The sequence below is a fragment of the Penaeus chinensis genome, chromosome 2, assembly GCF_019202785.1.
Source record: "Penaeus chinensis breed Huanghai No. 1 chromosome 2, ASM1920278v2, whole genome shotgun sequence".
NCBI classification, from domain to species: Eukaryota; Metazoa; Arthropoda; class Malacostraca; order Decapoda; family Penaeidae; genus Penaeus; species Penaeus chinensis.
The window spans coordinates 10,787,587-10,810,086 of NC_061820.1; the positions used below are offsets into that span (position 1 = coordinate 10,787,587).

Genomic DNA, 22,500 nt, shown 5'->3' on the forward strand with positions numbered 1-22,500 from the left:
GTTCTTTGCTGTTGCTAACACTGCCTGGTAACCTTGAACAAGTTATCACCCCAGTTCCTTTGTTGTCACAGTCTTGCAACATCGCAATCATTATCAAACCTATCTGTGTTTTTTATATTCCAAACATTATTCAGTGGTATTTTTATGCCTCCTAATTTGGATGTTTGCATTCCTCCTCTTCTTTTTTCTTCTTCAGCCAAATCTACTCCACCACCTCCACAGTTCACACTAATTATTGTCTATACTAATTATTCCACCATGCAGTTATCAATAATGCCTTAATTTAATATCACATGTATATAAATAAACATTTACACTCATTACATCCTGGTTACAGAACGCGGGTGCCTCTATGGCGTTCATTAAAACTCAATTCATACAAATGACAGTTCCATCTATAAGAGGCAACATAACGAGCAAAATAATAAAGTAAAAAGTCCCTGAATGGAAAGAAAATTCCTTACATCTATAATTAGCTTCTTTGATCAACCGTATTGAAAGCCATTACAATCATCTTGTCTGTAATTCAGTCAACTTTATCGCCAATCAATGGTCATCTAACAACTTATCACGGAACTGAATATTTTTGAACGACTCTCTTGCAAAATCTTTCGTAGACTAATCTTCCATGACCTATGTCAATGTCACCCATACAGGCAACGACACAGCCAAAAACGAGGAAAAACTACTGAATTATAATAAGGTACATACAAACATTTTACAAATTTAAAGTGATAAATAGATTAGAAGAAAGAAAATACAAACAAAGACATATATATATGTATTCCTTGTCTAATACACGCTATAAGTGACAACTATAAACGCGTTCATTCTACAAGCTCCAATACAATAAATAGCCCGTTATATTAGAGAAGAAAACACCACCTCCATCCTTCACGTATGCGACGAGACAGTCTGTTCCGATGCTCAATATTTCCGGGGAAGTCCTTCAGAATACCTCCAGTCTACCGCATCTATTTTTAAACTACATATCGTGCGCGCGCGAGAGATAGCCCAACTTGATTCTTCTTCCACCGCAGTCACGTGGTGTGGCATGTGGATCCTGCTTGCAGCACCTTGCAACACCCTCCAATCTTTATCGGTTAGAGTCAATGGCACCCGTTCATATAAATTTGTCAACTAATTAAAATTTGTTTGCGCGAAAACAAATACAAAACAATTACTTAGTCTTGTTTTGCATGCGTTGTTTACAGTTAGTGCGAATTCATTAAACTATTACAAGCAGAAGTTAACATGGCTTTGTAGCGCGTGTTATTCCCGTGTTTTTGCAGATAAACAAAAAACATTACGGAGCCTAATCCGATTGCACGAAGTTAGCATCGGGAATCTCACAAGTTTATCAGTCACCGTGAAGCCAAACCTCCATAAAAAAGTAACATTAGCTCATGTTTGGCCAACGCAATAATCCGGTTTTGATTTCCATCGCTCCGGTTTCATCCACTGATTTATTCCAATTACCAAAATTGGTTTCGTTGTCACCAAATGTTTTTAACATGATCCCCGCTATACTTAACTTTAAATCTGCACGACATCAATATTGCAATCAGAGTCGCCGAGCTTCACCGCTAGGATAAATCGTTAACATGCAACCCACTGCAGGACAATATTCTTACTAACTAGTTATAAATAGCTCCTTGCATATTCATCGCTCAGTCCTGGTTGACTTTAGTTGATCTAACGAAACTTCCTTCGCACAAATTATATACACATCTTCATCACGGGAATTATATCTCGCGCTTAACTATTCACTCGTTCGCAGGAAAGAGAGGTGAAAAAATACATATCGCAATTACATATAGGCCTATTACCAATTACGTTTTATTTACTTATAATCACATGCGCCTTTAAATAACTTCGCGTTATCGCTTACGCCATCCCGATAAATTATCTAGTTTCAAGAAATCTAATCTATAGGTGATAAGTTCTGAGAGGACAAGGTAAACGACATAACAGTACAAAGAGGTCGGAAATGCCCTCGACTGAGTTTAAAGCAGTTCTTGTAAATTAACAAAGTTATAAAAAAACAAGATCTCGGTCTGAACTTGACGCTGAAACCTTGCCTCGCCGCCGCCAATGCCAATGCCTGGTTCAGAAAGAATCTGTCGTGTTTCTGCCTTCCACCTTTCTCCCCTCGACACACCACCTCTTCCAGGGAGCGAGCGCCGTACGTGTGCAGTCCTCTTCAATTCAAATCAAGCCGGGCTGCGACCAAACAATAAGGCGACAATTAAAAATAATGGGCGGCACGAGAGACAAAAGCCGCGCGGAGCCGTCTCCCTCATGGCAGCCGTTCGCAGCGCCACCTATTCCCTCGTCGACACGCGGGCACAAATACTTAACACGATGCGCTGCTTCAATACGATGAAAGAAGCCAGCCATGAGCGAAATGGCTCGCGAAAAAAGGGCAGGTGGTGGCTCTCTGAATGAAAGTACGCTGTGACCCACAGCACCCTTGTTATTTTCTTTTGCTATCGAGATGTTTAGACAGCGAGCCACAGGTGTGGGAGTGAGACGTGCGCTGCCGTTCGACGATAAGGTCGGCGACGCAACGCACACGGCTCGTGTTTCGCCTGATTGATTCAGCGTTGATTATTTTCCTATCAAGCAAGATTAAACCGTTATCACCTGATCTCATGCTTCATTTATGATGTTATCTTGTAACCTCTTTCACAACTTTTCTCCGTAAAAAGTTCTTACGAAATGAACCGTCACAAGGGGAAAACATTCTCCGAAACGAAAGTTGTGAAGCAACATTGCTTCGTACACTTCTCTGCCTCTCTACCAAGCGAGGGGAGGAGGCACAAAAGGTAAACCACGACAGACAGCAAGACTTGGGGAGCCAGAATTGCATAATAACAGGCCGGGAGAGATATCGGTGGTGTACCCCTGACACACAGCCCCAGGGCGGCTGGCCGGGAGAGACGTGAGGGTCGGGAACCCAGCCACCCGGCCACCATATCCGCTCAGCGCTCACACCTTACGCACACAGCATTTATCTTGCATTAAAATATGGTTCCAAACAAACGACCTTCCCCATCCTGAACCATGGCTCACCGCCCGGATAGAGAGGTCCTACTCGCCAAGCCTGCCCGGTTCCTCTTCGCAGGACCCGTTAGAGGACGCTGGCAGCTGCGAGCGGTGCTGGCTGGATATGTACAACGCGCCATCCTATCGTCTCACAGGATTTCGACTCCCCTCGACCTGCGACTGATAAGATTACTGTATCCCCAACTTTACGTATGTCAACTCATGATGAATTACCGACGATGATTCCTACAAAAATCGTGCCGTGAAGTTCAGTGTCACCATTACGTATTTCTTCCATAATAAGGCTTTTCAAAGTCCGATAATTGCCTCTAATGCATATGCACACATTATATATAAATATATATTATATGATGTATATCCTTATATATACAGCATATAGTATAATGTGTGTGTGTAGGCGATCGTGCGTGCGTGCGTGTGTATAAATATACAAATAACCATCTGTTTAAATGTGTATGTGTGCATATGGGAAGTATGTATATATATACTTTATATATATACATACACATACACACACACACACACACATATGTAATATATATATATATATATATATATACATATCAATTGTCTGTGCGCGTGTTTGTGTAGATAGCCTAGTAGATATTATAGTATTTTTCCATAAATTCGAAAGTGTGAGATACATCATAATTTGAATATATGAATCCCAACTTATATACTCAGTGTCTATTTACTTGTCTTTTTCTTTATTCGCAAATGCTTTCAGGGACAAGAGGAAATTGCGTCACGCAACGATGACGTGGCGACTCAAATAGCTCCAACTCCTGCTGATAAAACTTTTAAACCTTCACCAATGTCCAGTAATGTAGAAAGAGAGAGAGAGAGAGAGAGAGAGAGAGAGAGAGAGAGAGAGAGAGAGAGAGAGAGAGAGAGAGGCAGGGAGGGGGAGGGGGGAGGGAGGGAGGGGAGGGAGGGAGGGAGGGAGGGAGGGAGGGAGGGGGGAGAGAGAGAGAGAGAGAGATGGATATATATATATATATAGAGAGAGAGAGAGAGATTAGAGATTAGAGATTAATTCAATATTTTATAATGCCACTGATGTAGATAAAGGACACACAATGGCAACACCATTATCTCTAATGTGAATAACACAAAAAAAATATCATAATGGCAATAACAAAATTGAACCTACCGGTGAACAATGATACTAATATTTATACAGATATTAATCATATACAACAATAATATAACTAGAAGTCACTGAAGGATTGTAAAACAAAAAAAAAAAAAAAAAAAAAAAAAAAAAAAAAAAAAAAAAAAAAAAAAACTTATAGTATTAACGATACTACCGTAAATATCAAATATGATAATATGAATGAATAAACATCCATAGTAAATGTATTAGTAGCATCAGTAATATCAGTAATACCGATAATAATAATTATGATAATGATAATTATATTGATAATAATAATAATTATGATAATGATAATTATATTGATAATAATAATAATAATAATAATAATAATAGTAATAATAAGAGTAACAATAATAATTGATGATGATGATGATGATGATGATTGATGATTGATGATTGATGATTGATGATTGATGATTGATGATGATGAAGACGATGATAATAATAACAATTATAATAAAAAATGTAATGATAACAGTAATAACATTAATAATAATAACCAATAGCAATAACAGTAGTAATTATTTAATAATAATAAATTAAAAACAATAACATTATTATTTATATCATTATTATTGACAAAAACAATAATAATAGTAATATAGCCTTACGTGGTAATAATACCTAAGGAATACTAATACTTTAACAGGACAAATACAGCTATTCCTACTACTGCTAAAAACGGATAATAATAACATACGATATTAGCATTTATCATTATTAAACTGTACCATGATTGTCAATATTATCAATCAGTACTACTATTAACAATATTCCTATTATTGTTCTGGCCTCTTGTTGTTATTATAAACATAATTACTATGTAATTTTTACTCTTCATCACTGCTGGGATCACTGCCATTACCATCACTGTATAATCATAATGACGTTGATCATCGTGAAAAAAAAAATATTAGCAATAAAAATATAATGATGAGGATGGCGAAAGGAAAACAATAATATAAAAATTGGAATGCTAATACTGATGATAATGATGATGATAATAATACTAATAATAACATCAATAATATTAATAAAATAATAATTATTATAATAATAATGGTAATGATAACAATAAGACTAATATAAATACTACTCCTAATAATAGTAATAGTAACAGTAGCAACAGTAATAACAATGATGATTGTGATGATGATGAGCGTGCATTTATATGATGACCATAACATTACTATTACTATTATTATATATTATTAACAGCAACAGCAGCCTGCGAGTTAGTGTTAACATTGTTATACTAGCTATACCAGTATTATCATGTACCTATATATGTATATGGGTGTGCATATATATATATATATATATATATATATATATATAAATATATACATACATACATACATATATATATATATATTATCAGGACCACCATTACCACAAACGTCACTCTAGTTATACACACATTCTTTAAAGACATAATTATCCTACATTTCATTTTTAAGATTATGCTCAGTTCGTTTGGCATAAACTAGCTATTATTTTCATTATGTAGTAGCTGTAGCTTTAGTACTAGGAATAACATGAATGGCATTTAACAGGTGTACCGGTAAATGTAAATATAGGCAGATAGAGCAACTACAGTAACAAGATAATCATATTACTCATACTAGTGCAAGTACTACGAACACTATAGTAGTAACTGTACTAATAAAAATAAAAATAATGTTTGTGCCCTTATAGTAAAAACAAAATCTCTAGAATAATACTAACTATAAAACTCTCTAAACAATAAGAAAGAAGGATGAAACAAAAACATTTCACCAAACATCTTAATGTTTAACTTTAAGCTGTTGGCAACGTGCAGCTCACCCGCAACCAGACACTAGAGAAAATACATATTCAATCGAGATGATAATGGCTTGAGTGTATATTCTAGCTCACGATGCCATAACATTGTGTAGTGTGATATGTTTACTTACTCATACTGTAAACGGTCATACCTAAAGAAGGTAGGCCTACACAAAATACTCAGGGTGTTAGCATGTGTATTTTGGATGACGGTAATGATACCCGGTGATTTGGAGATATTTCGTTTTGATGTTAATTACTTAAGCATTCTCCCAACTGCTTAATAACTTTTACACAAAACTCACTCCATAACCTGTGCTGGCAACCAGCAGATGAATATCGAGATAAAAAGGAACACTTGTTCCTTTACAACAAAATAATGGAAGATAATTATCGATCTTGTCCTTCAACTACATGTATTCTTTAGTTATTTGTTCTGTGAGTAAGGCAGGGAAATATACCTTCTCATGGAGTAACACGTGCAAACAGAATAGTAGCACCTGTAGAATATGGACGTACATAAAATGGCTGGAACTGATGGAAATCTCTCAAGTTTTAGAAATGCAAACCTCTCAGTAACAAGAGGAATGACTAAGGAAGGATCTAGAGGAACACGGATATTACTGACTGACCGGTTGGAAGCAGGGAAAAGAGTTTTTTGCCCACCCCCCCCTCCTCCTCCTCCTTCTCCCCTCCCACATAGCTTATACTCCAACTGATCTTCCTTTAGGGTTAGCTTACTCAAAGAATCCAAATCCACTTTATCACCGAGACAGATTCAAAGGATCTCTGACAGGTAAAATATGTATTTAATCTGCCACGTCGTTACACGAACTATTGCTACCTGTCAGAAAAGCGTAAACCATGCTCGTTCACACAAAAAACGGGTTCACCCAACGATGAAACAGAAATATGTAAGCCAATCAATCAAAGGACAAAACAGTCTTCCGAAAGCATCGTGCGCATAAACCTGGCGAGTGAAAAGGATCACAGGCTGCGGTTAGTCACGCTAATTACCCCACAAAAACGTCCATCTCGACCTCTTGATACCAAGAGCTCAGGTGCTCCAACTTCCGCCACTCTGCCCTCGCACGGCTGGTTTAAAAAAGAAACAAAACTTGTGCTGTTCCTGCTGCTTAATCAATGCTGCCTCTCGTCATCAACGCTGCCTCTTTTTATACTTAAACAAGCGTACATAAATAAAATTGGGTCTTTTTGTACGCGTTCTTGGCCAATAAAGCTTGGAAAAAGTGGCAAATAACTAAATATATAAAGATTGTATTTTAAGTGTTCCATATTTTTTGCATATCTTACTGTATCCCAAAATATCCCTCAGGTTCTCATGAAAAAATACCCTAATTACGAAAATCAAGGGTACGTTCTATTTTGGATGCGATTAAACTTCCCTAGTTCTAATGAATATTTCTTACTTCACCTATGACAGTCTCAACTACCGCTGACAGAGGGGGGGAGATGCTCACCACAGCACTGATATCTAAACCCGTCACACAGGCTGTGCTACACCAGCGTCAAGGATAGGTCCAGACAGCAACGCCACAGCCATATGAAGTGACGAGAGTCTCAAGATGGAAACAAGACTGTAAATGTGCTGCTTCAAACATACTGTGTAAGTCGTACAAAACATGTGTCACTGATTACATGCAAGACAATTAAATAATTAAATAGATGAACACGTGCTAGAATCTCCGTCACTCTGGAGAAACCACGAGCAAATATATATAATACATAATTCTTACTTTTCATAATGACGCATACTTATATGCGGGAGCTTTCATTGCCAACACCTAACACCAAAGCTACATTCGTCAAGGCCGCCTCGGTACCTGCATTGTCATTACGTCATTAACACAGGTAGAGCCCACTGACCCACCTGTAGTAGTTGAATCAGGTCCCCGGGGCTTTGTGCGTAACCCCTCGCGACGAAAAAAGGCGAACTCCATTGTAAAGCGGGAGGAGGAGAGGGTGAGTAACGGGGAGAAGGGGGAGGAGTAGAAGAGAAGGGTAGAGGGTAGGAGGGCGAGAGGGAGAAAAGGAGAATCAGCAGGACGAATAAAAAAAAAAAAGAGAGAAGACAGAAAAAAATAGGGGAAAGCAAAAGAGAAGGAGATAAAGCGAGGGAAGGGTAATGGGGTTGAGAATGGGAAGGACCGGTATTCTTGTTGACATCATTGACTTTTATTGTCCATTGTTACCATTAACCCCGATATTCCCAATGACAATCATCGCAGCTCTTGCCCGTGGATTGTAACCAGGCTGTACCGCTTGCTCACTTCCCCGCTTGCTCACTTCTCACTCCTTCTTTTTTTGTTTACTTTTTTCTTGTTTTTAACACTGGAAGAAGCACTACTGAAAATATAACTACATATTCAGACTGCTATTATCACTACTTTACTAACTCATCTTTCTCTGATCTTTATTACTATATTTTAAGCAGCCTGGAAGGAAATGAAAAGTACACGCGATATAAAAGGAACTGCAAGTTGATGAACGGAGGGGGAAGGGAGTAAGGAGAGGGCGAGACTTTATAAATGGCTGAGAGTGTGTAAGAATAATAACAGTATAATGAGACAGTGACCGGGAATACTTCACCACGAGAGAGAGAGTGAGAGAGAGAGAGAGAGAGAGAGAGAGAGAGAGAGAGAGAGAGAGAGAGAGAGAGAGAGAGAGAGAGAGAGAGAGAGGAGAATAAGCAAGCGTGAGTGTGACAGTGACTAAGCTGAACGTGGGCCTGAATATGATAGGTTTACGTTGGCAGTACTGTGACGAGAATGCTAGCTACATTCCCCTACTATATCAAGTTTAAAAGCTCGAATAAATATACCTTGTCATCAAGACGTATATTTTGACTGGAATGACTACTTCACATGCTCGACACTGACCTGCGCTAAAATGCTACAATGGGGTTCCCAGACAAAAGATACACTAAACCATGCAATTATATACCTTAGTGAAAACTTGTTAAATTATTTAATAAATACCTCCGTCTGTCTGCCAGCCTGTGTCTCTATCCGCGCGCGCGCGCGAGCGAGTGTGCGTGTGTGTGTGTGTGTGTGTGTGTGTGTGTGTGTGTGTGTGTGTGTGTGTGTGTGTGTGTGTGCGCGCGCGTCTCACTCTCTTTCCCTCTCCCTCTCCCTCTGCTTCCCTCCCTCCCTCCCTCCCTCACTCACACATACACACATTCCTCCCCGTAGTAAGATCAACCAGACAAACACGTCTGTAAAGCAATACCCAGCACAACGCGACGTGCAAGCGCTAATTCACACGCAGAAAGTCAATATCTGGATTTACGCGCTAGTATTCATGAACTGCTGCCATTCGCTAACTCGCTCGTAACCGTATTTCTATTTCTGATCATGATTATTTACAACGTTTTGTTTTGTTTTTGCTTACCCTTGTCCTATAAAATTATTAGTGTTGTTATCGCCATTATTGGTTTTATTATTGTCATCTTTATTATTATTGCGATTATTATCTGTATTATTATTATGTTTATCATTATTATCATTAATACTATCATTATTATCATTAGTATTATCATTATTATTATTATTGCTAATATTATAATTTTTGTGTTATCATTATCATTATTAATATCATAATTATTGTTATACGATGATGAACACCAAACAAAATACGGCTTACCAATAAGCTGCGATATCAAATGTTCCATTAAAGCTTTACAATGCTTTCAATCTGACTTCCATCCACACCTGCTTCAGCAAACAAGAAACACGGGCACAGGGTGGTGTGACAAGTAACACTGAAAACCATGTATATATTCATACAGCGAAGTGTGACAAACTAGGTGCAACTAATTAACGCCAGGAACTACACTCCAATTACGATGCTACATAAAACACACAAAGAAAGGAGAAGCTTTACTTGTGTTTTCAAGGAGAAAGGGTATATAGATAGGGAGAGAGAAAACTCGTTTATGGGTCACAACCCCCAAGCGAACAGATTGCTCCGTCTAAACCAAGGGTACACAAGGGCCGAGGGTACGGCGAGGGTACAATCGACCTTTACGCAAGACACAAACACACTCCCACGGATCGTGCAGCCGTATACATGTGTGTAGATAATACAAATTACTAAAAAACACAACGGACCAGAACGAGCTGCCGTCCGGCATCCCACGTAGCCTACCTCCTCCGTATTTAAGGTCTCGAGGAAGACACGTCAGTAGGGAGGCTCGCTGGGTCTGCTCTGGGACGTAACAGATCACATCCTACGCGACCCTTCGACCGTGACGTGTCTATCCATCCCCCTCTGTATACGGGGGAAAGGGACCCCCTGGGGAAAGGGAGAGGAAAGGAGTGGGAAGAGAAAGGAAACGGAAAACGGAATGACCAATAAATATAAATGTGAATAGCCGGATGGTGGGACAGAGATGCATTCGAAGGATTACTCACATCTAAAGGTTTCCAGGGGGAGGAGGCGGTGGGTAAACTTCTTAGCGTAGTGACAAACATGATTTCTTAAAAGCGAGGGCGAAAGAAGGGGGGCTGGGAGGGATGGGAAGTTACGAGCCAGACTGAGCGACTGAAAAACATTAAGAAAGGGGAAGCAGACACGAGGCTTGTACAGGAGCTTACGGAGTTCATGTCTTGTGAACGGTAAAGCTTTCCAGGTGCACGCTCATCCTCGACGCCGCCGAGCACGCACGTGCAGACGCATGATTGAACGTATGCTGGGAAGCAAGGGATGGAAAGACGGGTTGAAGGTGGAAACATTTAATCGCATATGTACACACCGACAAACATGAAAGCCCAAATGCCACACGACATATATATACACTATATGTATGTATGTACGTATATGTAACATATAAATAATATAAATATATGTATAGAGAGAGAGGGGGGAGAGGTAGACAGACTCAATAGACAGAGAGAGAGGCAGGCAGATGGCGTCCACACGCCACAAGGTCTCTCATCTTACCCCAGTCCCCCCTCCCCCTCTCCCAGATGTCACCCAGAGATCTTTTACTTGGATATCCTATAACGAACACTTATCAGGCAGCAACAATTGCCATTACTGGCTAGCAATGAAGAGGGCAGTAAATGGCAATACCGGTACACTTAAATATTACCACACGATTACTCAATGTCTTGTATGTTTATTGTTTGTCATATCCTATATAAAATTGTACTTAAGTGAATATCATAAAATATAAATTATTATACGTATACGTGCATCTGCTAGCGCAAGTTCATGTGATTACCGTGTTACTATTATTATCGTTGTTGTTCTAAAATTAGTAAATAGGAATATCAAAAATATTATCGTCAATCATAAATAACTCAAATGAAAATTTTACCAGTGGTATTATTATCATTATCGGTACTGCTGCTTTAATTATAATCATAATCAATATCATTATTACCATTGCTGATGTTCTCTTTAGTTTTGTTATTACAATTATCTCAAACTTACTGTTATAATTATTTCAGCATCATTACATAGTTATGCCATTAAAATAGTCAGCACAGAAAGAAACAAACTTAGTGTCAACCACAACGGTATCAAATCGCTCCAACACGGCATGGAGAACCTAGCCTCGCCCTGTATAGTATATCCATACCCTTACTGTACCCCAGGCCCAATCCACAAGCAAGCCCCTCGCCAAACCACCCACTCCCCCCTCCGCCCACGCCCCAGGACGCCTCCGGATTGTAATTACCGCCATAGGGAGGGTGGGAGAAGGGGGCAGGGGTGATGATAAGCCAGCTAAGCGTGACATACATACCAAGGAACTATTGCTCCGCCAAAGGCCCTTTTCCCTGACTACGGACTACTTTGGCACTGTGCCTTTTCATTAGGTCTGAGCATGAATATTTACATACAAATGACGTGTGCGACAGAGCACGGAAAAGAACCTGCAAGCGAGGGCGCTAGAGAGAGGGGGGGGGGGAGGGGAGACAGGGAGGCAGAATGCACACAAACACACTAATTAATTTATTGATCAACTCATTTGCCTCTGCGTGTGTTGTAGAGGCATTCGGCCCCTCCCGGTCGGCTGGCCCCCTCTACCCGACAAACTGTTCACACAATACGCCCGCCGTTCCCGACAAAACATTTAATTTGCGGTAAGTTTCCTGACATCTACCATTGCCGCACCGCGCTGGAGGTTAAATAAACAACACCGGATGTGCGTCAGGCTTACCTCCCCCTTCCCTCCTCCGTCCTTCTCTAAAAGCCCTCTCCTTCGTCTTCTTTCTTTTTCTTTTTTTCCAGTTCTTCAATTCACCTAACTTTCTCTTCCAGTTCCGTTTTTCATTCAAAATCCCCAAGAAAAACATTCAATCGATTACATTTTCTTCCTTGATATTTCCGTTGTATGTCACCATGGCAACACTATCATATCAGAGCTGTCCTTTTATCATAAAAATATTATGATAGTTGTCAAAACTCTTGCATCGTCATAATAGACAAACTCAAACAAAAGTATAGTCTTCTCTCTTTATCCATTTTGGCATATATATTCATGTTATGTTTAATAATATAACACACCGTATTGTGTTTATATAATAAAAAATCGATGCTATGCTGATGTGTATGTATGCATCTGTGCGTGCGTGTGCGTGCATTTATGTGTGCGTGTGTATGTTTGTACTTGTAAGTGTAGTGTGCATGTATGTGTGCATGTATGCGTGTGCGTGCGTGCGAATATGAATGTTGGCAGGTATTTATGCATTATGTCTGTCTAATATACATATATAGTCACGCATGCATACACACACACGCGCACACAAACACTCACACACACACACACACACACACACACACACACACACACACGCTTGTATAAGGTATATAGATGTATGTATATATACACACATGCATGCATATATATACATATATATAGATATGTAGACACATTCACACGTATGTGCATTATGTCTTCAATTAACTGCTCTCTTTAACTCAATCATAAGTCCTACATTTTAGCGATATTGGCCACCGAAGCTTTCCTATTACAGTTATTTCCCTCGTGATTCCTAATATGCGATTACATTTGTTTTTTCTACAAATTTGAAAAGCTTATGATAATGTTCTGTATTGAATTAGTATTTTCATCATAAATACGTACCGTGAGCCATCAATACTTATCAAAATTACTCATTACTAACAATGTTATTCGTCTTACCATTCATTTAGTCATTATTACCACCGAAATTATCTTCACTAACATTTCTGTTGCCATAACCTTCCTTCTAATTTGTACTGCAAAGGAATCCATTAATGTTTGCTGTTATTACAGTCTAATCGTTCTAATTACCTTTACCATTACCTCTTTGGGTCCTTCATATGTTACACCATATTGTAATAACTAAGATATCCATTTCACCACCGTTAAGCCTAAGCAATTACAGCTACAAAAATATAAAGGACGGCGCGGAGTAGGCCGACCAACAGGCCCATTTCCCGGCAAGCAGAGGGAGAAGCGATCGCCTTCCGCAGTTCTCGCCAGGCCTCCGACGCGCCGGCGAGTGGTCGGTTTACTCCCGCGTGGACTCCAAGCCTTCCTCGAGCAGCGGCGACTACGCCCCGAGGGCAAAGCGAACCTAAAAGACGGCGGCGCAGCGTGGTTCCTTCCCTGCGCCACGCGTGTTAGCTGCTCCGGCATACTCATTGGTACTTTGGGGACAGCCGCGCGGTGTCGGGCCGCGGACTTCATGCTTAACAGCTTCGTTCGTATGTTTTGTGCAGGCCTTCGAGGGCCGCTCCGTTGGTGGGTCGGCAATTACTTGCCATAAAGTAGAAACCGCTGAGGTCCAACCACGCCGACTGGGTCGTTAACCGACTTACCAGTGTTGGCTTCCAGCCGCGAGCTTGTCCACTATCTATGGATACGACTCTTTTGTGAGGAAACATATTCTACGTGACTCCTCGGCTTTTCTTAATATCCTAGATCGCGTCACTTTCTATTCTTATATATCTTTTTTTCCTTTGTCTATTCCATCTACTCTCATCACTCTTTCTGACTTTATCTCTTAATCATAAACAACGGTTTCGCCTAATTTCATTACGGTTGTTTTCATCCCCTTTGTTTAATAACTGCAGTGTCTTACGTATTTCTTCAGTGAATGCATCTCTGCTCATCTACATGTGTAAGTCTACCTCCCTCAACGCACATCCCACAATCAAACACACATTCATGTACTCATGTGAACGAACTTCTACGCACGCACGCACGCACACATCCACACAGACAACAAACACACCTGGCACTCCACCCTCGAGGTACAGTGTGGCTCGATTCCATCTGTGCCAGAAAAGTTAATTATCCTAGCCATAAATATTAGAGTAATGTGCGCCGTTATTACTAATTTCCGCCATTACGTAAATTAACGCGTTCCCTTTTTTTAATAGATTAAAATGTGTTGCCGTGTGGGTATATTTTGTCATCGCAATAACTAAATGATGGTCCTGACGTTAGCTTTATCATGCCTGATAGACGAGGATGAAAAAATAGAATAAAACAAAAAATAACGCAGAAGGGGTTTTGTTCAGAATGTTGATTTTGAGACTTGAATACCCAGTATGCTTTTCATCTGCGGAGGCTAGACATATATTTCATATACCTCGTAAAAGAGTATGTCCGATGTGTATGTGTATGCGTGTGTGTGTGTGTGTGTGTGTGTGTGTGTGTACGTGCGTGTGCGTGTGTGTGTGTGTATATGTGTGTGTGTATATGTGTGTGTATATGTGTATGTGTATGTGTATGTGTATGTGTGTGTATGAGGGAGGAGAGGGGGAGAGGGAAGGAGGGAGGGAGGGGGAGAGAGAGAGAATAACAGAAGTAGAAGCGTGGTCACAGGGAATATGAATGTAGGCCGTAACTCTAGAAAGACTCCATTATAATAATTACAGCAGTAAGAGGAAACTCGCAAGTCAGATAGAGGAGGAGGGAGGGGACTAGGGGTCCGAGGGGGGATGCGGAGGTCAAGGAGGGGGCACTCGACTAAATCAGAGTTGTGATGAGGCAAAACTATTCCATATTGCGTTGATAATAATACCTATCATAATAATGACAGGTGGCAAAGGCTGAGAAAATAACAAGATAATAATGATAGATAAAGTGTAGCGGGAAAACTCTCTCTCTCTCTTCTTTCTTTCTCACACACACACACACACACACACACACACACACACACACACACACACACACACACATACACACACACACACAGCACAATATGTAGAGTAGCATGATCCCTTTATCAGCAATTAATTCTATTTTTTATAAGTGCTGAGACTTATCAGTTAACGAGGTAATGGAAACTATTATGTCGTTCTTGTTTCAAAGTCAACAAACTCGAGAATGTGTAATGGTGTATCATCTTTTAAGTTTTGGTGCCACTAGCTCTTTTGGAGAATTTGGATAACCATTATCCTTGCTGTTATTCTAAATAGCTTTGCTGTTTTTTATTGTTTATCATTACCTTTGCTGTTTTTGTTAGTTATCATTACCATTGCTGTTTTTATTGGTTATCATTATCATTGCTTTTTTTATCAGTTATCATTATCATTGTTTTTATTATTGTCAATAAGTCAATCTACTACTTCTTTATTTCCTTGCATCATATAACATCTTCGTACTTTTAGCCTTGGTATTACGAGAAGATAAAAGTAAAAGGGTTTCACTACCAAAAAAAGTAACTACATTAGCCACTTTTTCTTGTCTCTTTTTACGTTCCTTCCTTCCAGTGACACTTATTTTCGCGGCAGCTCTTTTCTTCTTATCTAACAGTCATTATCACTGGTTTTTTTTTTTCTCCACAGCTTTATCACTATCTTCACTGTTATCATTTTCACCATCATACTGCACCACTGCAGTCACCATTACATCAACCTTCATCATTTTCACACTCCTTGCCTCCCTCGTCCACAATCCAAAGTAAACAAAACTGCAAAGAAAACAACAGGGAAAAAAATTATGTAAATTTGGTTTTGCCTTTTTTCCATCTTTCTTCTTAATTTTTTTTCTTTCAAGCAGTAATACGAAATTAAACTGACCTATTAATTCCATGTCACCTCCACCGCCACCACTTAAACAACAATAGACTTCATTTCCGGAAAATCCTTGCAAATTGACGTAATGTTGGTGGAAGCACAGATGAAATAGGTGTTGTCAGATTCAGTGGTGGACCAAAAGAAGAAAAAGGAAGAGGAAGAGGAGGAGGAGGAGGAGGAGGAGGAGGAGGAGGAGGAGGAGGAGGAAGCCGAGGTGGAGGAGAAGAGAAAAGAGGAGGCATAAAAGAGGAGGAGAAATGAGGGGAAGAGGAGAATAAAGAGGAACACGACGACCAGGCAGAGACCGGATTCACTTTTGGGGGAGTTGGCAACCCAATATGGTTTGTGGAGTTGAGGTGAAGACAAGTTCCACCTTTATCTACCTCGAATAAAGATATCTTTTCATGGGACATTCATAAACGGCTTATCTTGAATAGGGTTATCTTTAACTTCGCTCTTATGCCCTCGGTACCTAAAATAGTTTCATTCATCCCTATATTTCCTCCATCGTTCTCTCTTCCTGCTTTTCTTTGTGATATATATCAACATCCTCCCTAATCATTCCTCAAATCTCTATTTCTTTCTCACATTCCATTTCCTATCCTCCTCTTTCTTTCTTTCTTTCTTCCCATAGCTAATAAAACGTGAGAATTACACACATTAATTCCGAGAAATTTGCAGTGAATAGGCCGGTTTCGAATTCCAAGAAACTTCGTCCGATTTAGTTAACTTCACAAAGTTTCCGAGTTATTGCACCGGCTCCGTGTCTTCCCCTCCTCTGCGTGTTCCTCTGCGGGGAAGGACTCTCGCTATGTACACAGAAAACATATATGAATAAATGAAAGCTCAAATGACAAAAGAACACTACTATTATCGTGAATATATTATTATTACTATTTCTATTATTAATGCTTCTGCTACTACTATTACAGTTATCATTATTATCATTATCACCATCATTACCATTATCATTAAGAAATTCAGAATCAGAATTTACTATAGTAATAGTAGTAACTCTAAAATAATCACACGTGTAAATTACTATTACTATCTCTTATGTTATCATTACTTATCATTCATTAGTAATACCACCGCAACATTACTAAAAGTATCTAATCCTAAAAATGCAAAGTTACCAATACACAAAATAATAACAAAAATAAAATGCTGCAATCATCACTAATATCAGTGTAATAGCTTGTTTAAAACTTGCATGTGTTTGAATGCACCCGTCTAGTCATCACTATCAAAATTTTCTCCCAATAAAAACAATCATACATTTGTAAACCGACGCGTTTTGTTTTCCATCTTGCTGGCACAAAATGCCACTGGAACATATCTTACAAAAAATCTGAAAACATTGGACCGATTCACATGCAATTGACCACACATTAATATTAATCAATGGTAAAACAGATATTTCCAACTAACACGGAATGAATAAATAAAAAATACATATACATATAACTCACGGGCATGTGGCAGTAGTGTTAAACAACAATATTCAATTTCATTCATGTTTCACACAGCTCTACATTTTATTTCCAGCGAAATAAAATTGTAAACGATACCTAAATATTTTTTAAGTCTCCGTCGATCATTTCTGTTGGTTGTTGACGGTGTATACACAATAAACAGATTTATTACTTCAAAGATTAACATTTCTATTTCACTCCCTTTACGCTCTTGCCATTTACAATATAAAAACGAATGTCCGTGTCTGTGAATTTGTTTCTTCTTCCCGTATGGCTTTAAGAAAACGCACCGACCGACCGACCGCCAACCGACGCAGCAGTGCATGAAAACTAAAAGCAAATACCGAGGAAGTAGAACCCTTTAGCATGTCCATGAAGGTTCTCTAAGCTACCTAAGCGACACGTAAGCTTATAAACAATTACGTACAAACACATAATGGTCCGGCAGGGGCGACCGCTTCCTCGTGTGGCAACGCCGTCGGTAGTGCCCGCACGATCAAGCCGGGCCGCATCGCCAGCCATCGCAATGGAAATTGAGTTTTGGTTATCAGCAAGCCAACTGACATACGGACTGGCATGGGCGAGGCATAAACAGAAGACCCTCATCAATAACACGAGGCTCTCGATATCCCTCCTAAAGCCCGACTGCACAATTACTGATTGATCAATAACATTCTCCACTATAAACCCTGGCGGCATGATGGCACTCTATGCCCTGCGTCGTCTGGCCCCACATTATTTCTCTCTCTCTCTCTCTCTCTCTCTATATATATATATATATATATATATATATATATATACATATATATACATATACATATATATATACATATATATATGTATATGGTCCCACACCGCGATAAGTCATTAAGCTCTTTCGACCCGCTTGACTGACACATTTCCCCCAACGTATTAGCATCAGTCAGGTTATCACACAAGACTCTTTCCTCTCTTTCTCACCCCACTTGCCAGACCCTCCCATTCCCCTTCAACACACCAAGAGCACTGTAAAAATAGCCCCGAAGCAGGAAGCATTTACAAGAATTCATTACTTTCCTACACCATAACTAGTCAGCTCAACGGCTCCCTTCAACTGTGCTTTCGTGGATTTACCCAAGCTTTCGAGCAGGGTAATCATGCTCTACACAAGCTGAAACAAATACTCGATCAAGTTCATATACCACGCAATGTTTTCCTCACTCACCCATTCACTCTTGCTTATCAAGTGTAAACATAAATCGAGTTATTCTTCCCTGTGCAATAAACTCGACCTCATAAAAAGGGCATATATAAAATTCAACTGCCTCAGAGCGCACTTTTCCTCAGTATCACACGATAATTTTCTCTCCCTATGCAAGTTAATGAAAGCCAACCCCGGTTTTAAAAGCCTTTGTGCTATGTGACGTCAACTTTAAAAGCCGGCTAAACAACCGCTCTCACCACATCGCATTATCTGTTTCTGGCATTCTTTCTTGAAAAGAGGGAAAACAAAATCAAAATAAAATACAGTCGCTTGCTCGCCCACCCGCATCTCACACCCAACACGGGAATAAATATCTCCATTTACCGCTGTTCTTGTAATTGTAGCGTTTCCCCGCATCAATTCTTCAAAAGCTCGGTGAAGTTTTCTTACATAAAGTATTAATCGGAGGTTCGGAATCCAACGGAACTATTTTCCAATTCTTACGCTCCTGTCGCCGACCGATGATACTTTAACATGACCACTACAATCATACGGTATCATGTCACCTTCAATAAGCGCTAATGGACATAATGAAAACTGCTTTCCATATATATACGTCAGTTGCTGCATGTAATTTTCAGAGAAACGAAACTAAACTCGTCTGCGTTTCCTGTTTCCACTCCTCATTCTGTAAGTTATTTGTAGAACACTATATCTACCGTGAGGAACAAGTCAATAACAGTACACTTTGTGACGTACTCTGTATGTACGAGGCTATCACATTATTTTCATTTTCTATATTCTTTTCCATAATACAACGCACAGGAGATATTGCGTAATCAGAATTCTTTGCGGGTAAATTTTCAAGTCACAAGTATTACTCACTTGAGCACAGGTGAAGCTTTCACATCTTTGTTCTTTACACCTGCGGCAAATGCATCACTTATCCAATTCATTTCTTCTTTAGACCAAGATTTTTTGTCACTTAGTTTCGAAAGTAACATAAAAAGTCAAAGTTCTTGGGTAAATAAGTAGTTTTTTTTTAGCTATGACTTGTTTAATTATTTGCTGTGTACAATTTCTTTAACTGAGTAATCATCTCATTGCTCAAGGTTTCTCTCTCTCTCTCTCTCTCTCTCTCTCTCTCTCTCTCTCTCTCTCTCTCTCTCTCTCTCTCTCTCTCTCTCTCTCTCTCTCTCTCTCTCTCTCTCTCTCTCTCTCTCTTCCCCGTCTCCTTTCCCCTCCCTCATCTCTAAACGAAAGCGAATCACATAAATAGCAACACAAAGAAAGTACCCAAAGATATCTTACCTTGGCATCGAATCTTCGAATGTTTCACTGGAGGTTCACACGAGCACAAAAAATCATAAGTTTGTGCCAAATCCACACTGCAGTCGACTTGCTCAACTCTTTCTCCATTTCCTTTTTAAACACTTCCAATCTTTAATTATTTTTTCTTCTTTTTTTTTCCTTCTTTCGTATGGAAGTAACTCTCACAATAAAAGGATAGGCCTATGCAAAGACCCCCAAGAGTAGAGGCCTCTCACACGCTTCACTGGCGTTGGATTTTGGGATCTATTGATATCTTTGGAACAAAAGTGTTCCACACGATTACGAGTTGGAACAGAGGCCCTTGCAAGCCTTTCTTTCTCCACAATGGACTTCTAATCACAATTTTTCCCACTTCGACTCACCCGATCGGCAAATAACTCATTCTACGGCTTCTCTATCGATCAAACTTACACTGCGAGTGACTTTGGACTCAAAATATTAAATTTGAGCTAGTAAAAGGGGTAATTTTTCAAGACAACTGACGGGAAGATGGGACTGCGACGGCCATTTTACAAGCACTAGAACTGAAAGTCGCAGAGCACCGTCCCAGATCTGTGTGTAGTTGCCATACCTCGCCAGATTCAATTTTCCCGCCGTTATGTCAGCCTTACTGGCTATTTTTGTTTTTTCGTTTGAGATTTGCAAATTTTCTGTTTGCGACAAAATATAAGAATGTCCCAAATGTGTGTATCCTGGTGGGAAAATAATCAATAAGTTAACGTTACGCCGCATCATCAGTCCCGCGAGGGGGGTCGGGAGATGGGGGGTGAGGGGGTGAAGGGGAGCCTCGGCGGGGGTGACTTACGGAAAAATAATCTATGTTCATTATCTATTGGGATAAATTTGATTTGCACGAAGCCTGGTCATCAATACCCGTAGGAAAAATTCAGAGGTTGAATAAATTCCCTCTCGCGACATTCTTCCTCTCCCAATCGACTTGGCATGAGAAGAAAGGCAGAGAAAACATGTCTGACTTGTCTTTCACTAGAATGTTACACTATTTCATAAACATTCATCTTCCATTTTTCTTCTTTCCCTTTACATTTCTCTCTTACGCTTCCCGCGTTTGCTTTTTTCTTCAGTGTCATGTGGCGAACGAAACTATCGACGTCCAGAATGTTCTCATTTCAGTTTTATCATGGACTGAGGTACTGAAGCACCAAAGCCTAATAAAATGACAAAACGGACAAGCGCGGACTTAAACGTTCCCCCTCCCCCGTGTAAGGTCCAGCTCTACGACCACTTTCAGTCTTATTTCATTTTCTTTTGTTTCACCCCGCTTTGCACACGTTTCTTTCTTATGAAATGAATTGCATTATTGTTGCAAAGGAGCACGCCCTTTTCCCGGAACGATTCGGTCAGAGACGGAAGATTTGTGGGAATTTGTTTTCGTCATTCCGAGGTGGCATCACTGTAAGGGCCCTGCTAGCCGGGGGGTGAGCAGTGGTATAATGGAGTATCGTTGGCATATTTACTCACGCACTTGTTTCACAGTTTCACTTTTGTTCTACAGGTCCATGGACGTATATGACGGCTGCGTTGCTCACTGTTTGTCGTTCATTGTGACCAGAAAATACTCTGGAGTGCTTTTTCTAACCGGAAAGGAATACGATTGATATTTTTTTTTTTCCTCGAAAGCACGCGCTTATTTGCGAAAGAGTGCTATTTCAGAAAGAAAAAAAAAAAAATATATATATATATCGTCATAGCACATTTCCAGTAGGCTAAAGGATGCATGCTCTTCAGAGAAATAATTTCCTTATTGGCTTTTCCCACGTTTCTTGCTACATGGTTAGCCGTTCCTAACCAGTTTTATTTTTGGAATATTCTTGAGGGTCTCGACCTTTGCCCGAATTCTCCACAGTTATACGTTATATAGAGGTATACTGCGACCGCGGCCAAGGTGGGTTAAAACCGCACGAGGCCTGGCATTCCAAGCCATCATTTCAGATGCTTGTCTCGCAACACGTTCTTTCATCATACCTCTGGCCGTGTACTACCGTTGCTAATCTTTATGAGGATAACTACGGCAGTGCTGAGCGAGTTTTGACGTGTCACTCTGATGCTGAAAATGGTCAGTAAGGAGTAATGGGGTAAAAGACCCTGATTTAACCAGCCGTTCGGAATGTGCATGTCATGCCAGGCTTCTAAATATTTCTTATTCGGTCAGCTTTCTTCGGATTGGTATACATATCAACTGTAACACTCCGGGTTGCGGAAAGAAACAATGCACTTCAAAACAAAGTAATTCTATGTGGTAATGGACTTTTATCATAAGTAACATATCGACGAACAGAGACAAATATATAACATGCAATTAGATTCGAGTGTGTGTGTGTGTGTGTGTGTGTGTGTGTGTGTGTGTGTGTGTGTGTGTGTGTGTGTGTGTGAATAATTATGAGGAACATAAATGTGTAAGTACAAGCACATGCGTG

The 22,500-nt window shown here is 39.8% G+C and overlaps 1 protein-coding gene across 1 annotated transcript in view; it reads right to left on the bottom strand.

Moving 5' to 3' along the window:
• Nucleotides 1-20,591, bottom strand: part of LOC125031449 — a 207,936-nt gene extending 187,345 nt beyond the window's left edge. Inside the window, 1 exon segment of the mRNA XM_047622195.1 lies at nucleotides 20,045-20,591. The gene's annotated coding sequence lies outside the window, so the exon portion shown is untranslated.
• Nucleotides 20,592-22,500: the final 1,909 nt, after the last annotated feature.